Raw genomic sequence first — 4,357 nt, 5'->3', positions numbered from 1 at the left:
TATCACTCTCCCTTAGAAACAATCAAAATTTTAGTAGCCCTAGCTTTACATAGTAACCTTAGATAACGGTAGATCGATTCATAGTCCCTGTGGATTCGATATCTTTTAAAACTACACGACACGACTGTGCACTTGCAGTCATCAGATTTATAGACACGTAAAGTCGCGGTCAAGTTTTTGGCGCCGTTGCCGGGGACTATTTAAGTCGATATCGTAACTCACTGTTACACCGTAGAGACTTGGACAATTCTTCCTTTTCTTTCTGAACGATTGTATGCCAAATACTCGTTCACAAGGAGGAGATTTAATACAACGAATTAACGAGATCGAACGTTTCATTAGCGTCAAACGTCGAGCTCGCAATCTTCTCGAAGTAGCACCAATTCCTATTAATCAGGAATTGACTTTTACTGATCAAATCAATCAAATTATCCCGAAGTTAGAGATGGCTGCTATTCGTCCTCTTAGAGACTATGCCGCTCCTTCGCGCGCTGAACCGCATTCAAGTATCGCACCACTTGCGATTGAGGCAAACAATTTCGAACTGAAACCTTCGCTGGTCCAAGCTGTTCAACAGAATCAATTCTCTGGAAGCCCTGTAGACGACCCTAACCTCCATTTATCTGTGTTCGTGCAATACGCCGACACTGTCAAAGCTAACAACGTTAGTCCCGGAGCTATTCGATTACGTCTCTTTCCTTTCTCCTTGAGAGATAGAGCTAGAGCGTGGCTTCAATCCCTGCCTTCCAATTCCATAACTACATGGGACGAATTGAAGAGAGTATTCTTAGCGAGATACTTTCCGCCTAGCAAAACTGCTATGCTTAGAGGTCAAATCAACGGATTTACCCAGAAAGATAACGAATCACTCTTCGAAGCTTGGGAACGTTACAAGGACATGCTTAGAATATGCCCTCATCATGGACTCGAACCATGGCTGATCATCCATACTTTCTATGGTGGTCTCTTATATAACACTAAAATGACTATAGATGCCGCTGCTGGCGGAGCATTAATGGACAAACCCCACGATGAAGCATACAAACTCATAGAGAACATGGCACAAAACCAAATAACATCACTGAAGTTTCTAGAGAAGAGTTATTCATCATGTTCTGCTCCTCTCAGAATCGCCCGGTCAACGCCATCGCATTCATGCTAACAAACTTCGAGCGCATCATGCAAGACGAAGTTTCACCTATTAGGATCGGCGGATTTGTCACTATGATTGCTAATGCTATAGGAATGAGAGTACCTTTGCTTAGATTGACACCTCTTGGTTCCCACAACTCTATGGACATTCAATTCTGCTTTAACCGAGGAATGATCGGTAACCTTGGACCTGATCAGTTTGATTTACTCATTGATAACAAAGTATTGGCTCAGTTCACTTTACCGAGTCCAAGGACGAGTGTGCACAACCCTGCTAACTGGCTTTACTATGGTCAGATTCCTGAGAGAGAACCCTCCCCTGAAACCCCTCAAGCTTACGAACATTTTGATGAGGAAATGCACGTATCAGAATCTGAGCCTGACACTCCTCCTGGATACTATGACCCTAATCCTGAAGATGAACCCATTCCTGATTATGAACCTCTTTCTGTAGATGAACCTATATCTGAGTATGAGCCTGAAACTCGTTCTAAATATTCTGTTGATGATTACACTGTTGATATGACTGATGTCGAGCTCGAGCAACAACAACCCGCTACATCCACCGCATCAGTAAATCAAAGAATGCCTAATATGAACACGCACGAGTAAGCCATCACTGCACTACAACAAGATGTACAACATGTGCGCAACGAGCTTCACACTTTGCAAATGCATTTCTTCGATTTCATCGACACCGTCAATGCTCAGTTCGACGAAGTTTTCAAACACATTTATTCTAATGTGAATAACAATAGACGTGGCTAGATGTTGCCGTTTAGATTATTAGATTTTATTTCTAGTTTTAGTAATTTCAATTCCTAGTTTAGAATTTAATTTTCTGCACTTTTACATTCTGTTCCTGTTAACACTCAGTACCGGTTTAATTTTAAATGCAATATTCCATTTATTACTGCTACTGTGTTTTACTGCATTACTATTAACTGCCATATATTCCTGGTTATCACTATTTTTTGCTGTTTATAGTATGAAACAATGACACTGTTCTGAACTATTATTCATACTTAATGTCATCTGTCAGAACCTGTCTTGACCATTGCATGCGTGGAAAACCACTTACCTGAGATAGGAGACGCACGTCTCCATTCATGTGGGACCAGACCTCAGCATGCAAAGGACAGGAGACGCACGTCTCCATGCCCTGTCCCCCAGCAGACTGACTGCCTGAGACGCGCGTCTCCCAAGGCCAACAGTCTGCACCATTTGACCACGCATAAAGACCATATTGATTCCCTCTTGAATTTTGAATTTGAATTTCAAAATTCATTCTTCCTCATTCTTCCCCTATTTATTCCATTTAAACACCATAAACATCATTCATCCTCCATCATTCACCTCTTAATTCTTCATCATTTCCTAACCTTCTATTCCATTCAAACTTCAAACACCACCATTAATCCATTTTAATTCTCCATTAACCTCACCATTCTCAAACCTCACTATAAAACCACACCACCACCACTCTTACTTTTCACAACCTTCATGTAACACCCCGATATCCGCTGCACGCATCAACCGTGTCGGCCAACCGAGCATGTTACCGGCTTAATCAATAATCCCCCCTAGGTCCGCTTATCGGCTGCCCAGGAAATATTGTTTTTGCCTCCCGCAGGAATCGAACCATGTACCTAGGGGTTAAGTACATATTCATAGCAATTCCTGCTACCACTTGAGCTAGTAGCTCAAGTGGTAGCAGGAATTGCTATGAATACGTACTTAACCCCTAGGTACATGGTTCGATTCCTGCGGGAGGCAAAAACAATATTTCCTGGGCAGCCGATAAGCGGACCTAGGGGGGATTATTGATTAAGCTGGTGACATGCTTGGTAGGCCGGAAGCCCTGCGGGGTAAGCGGAAATCCAGGGTGTTACATTAAAAGGCGCCTTTTAATGTAACACCCTGGATTTCCGCTTACCCCGCAGGGCTTCCGGCCTACCAAGCATGTCACCAGCTTAATCAATAATCCCCCCTAGGTCCGCTTATCGGCTGCCCAGGAAATATTGTTTTTGCCTCCCGCAGGAATCGAACCACGTACCTAGGGGTTAAGTACGTATTCATAGCAATTCCTGCTACCAATTGAGCTAGTAGCTCAAGTGGTAGCAGGAATTGCTATGAATACGTACTTAACCCCTAGGTACGTGGTTCGATTCCTGCGGGAGGCAAAAACAATATTTCCTGGGCAGCCGATAAGCGGACCTAGGGGGGATTATTGATTAAGCTGGTGACATGCTTGGTAGGCCGGAAGCCCTGCGGGGTAAGCGGAAATCCAGGGTGTTACACTTCATACCATTTTCTACCATTCTACTCTCATTTCTATTTTCCATTTTCAAACTCACCATGCCTCCACGTTCAATCATCCGTAGTGTGCGTCCTGAGAGACCACCTCCCGACCTTTCAAATATTATTTTTCGAGAAGACGACAATGATGCTCAAAGAACCAAATACCTCGCTTTCTATGAACGTTCGGTCGTTCCCACAAAATTTGTGAACACCGAATGTCTAGAAACTCTAGGCCTCATTGATGGTGTCACCCGTTTACTCACTAATTCTAGCCTACACCATCTTTGTACCGAACCCGTACCCACTTATGAGCCGCTCGTCTTAGAGTTCTTGAGTTCTTTCAACTACGACACTCCTTCTAATCAACCGCTCTCAACCGGTAGCATCCAATTTCGGATGTTCAACCGTGAATATACTTTGGATCAAGAAGTAGTGGCTACGTACTTGCACTTTAATACGTCACCAAATGCTCTCCGCACTATCTTTCAAGAACTCAATGGTCTTTCATGGGAGCAACATGCTTTCGACCTGTGGTTTAATCTCACTGGCGAAGTTCCTACTGGTTGGAGGGCTCTACATGCTTCTCACATTCAAAACCCCGCTATACGTTATTTTCAGCGTGTTTTGGGGCATACTATTTTTGCGAGATCCAACAACCATAAGGTAAATCAACATGAACTATTTTTCCTTTACTGTGCGCTAAACAATATCCGTTTCAATGCCGCACCTTTCATGCTCCAACATATCCAAGGCTGTGTCAATGCCCCCGCTACAAACCCCTTTTTGTTTGGCGGACTTATTACCACCTTGGCATGTGCTCTAGGTCTGGGTGATGATCTCCTCTCACTCTCTCATCTCATGCTACCTGCTCAATCACTCGACCTCACTTATTGCCGTGACTCCC

At 43.7% G+C, this 4,357-nt stretch overlaps 1 non-coding gene across 1 annotated transcript; it reads right to left on the bottom strand.

Annotated features, from left to right (window-relative positions):
* Nucleotides 1–820: 820 nt before the first annotated feature.
* On the bottom strand, nt 821–927 carry LOC131621128 (small nucleolar RNA R71). Its single transcript, XR_009289458.1, has one exon. It is a non-coding gene; the product is annotated as a small nucleolar RNA R71 (small nucleolar RNA).
* Nucleotides 928–4,357: the final 3,430 nt, after the last annotated feature.

The sequence above is a fragment of the Vicia villosa genome, linkage group LG7 (genome assembly GCF_029867415.1).
Source record: "Vicia villosa cultivar HV-30 ecotype Madison, WI linkage group LG7, Vvil1.0, whole genome shotgun sequence".
Classification (NCBI taxonomy): domain Eukaryota; kingdom Viridiplantae; phylum Streptophyta; class Magnoliopsida; order Fabales; family Fabaceae; genus Vicia; species Vicia villosa.
This window is presented reverse-complemented; position numbering and strand designations above follow the sequence as displayed.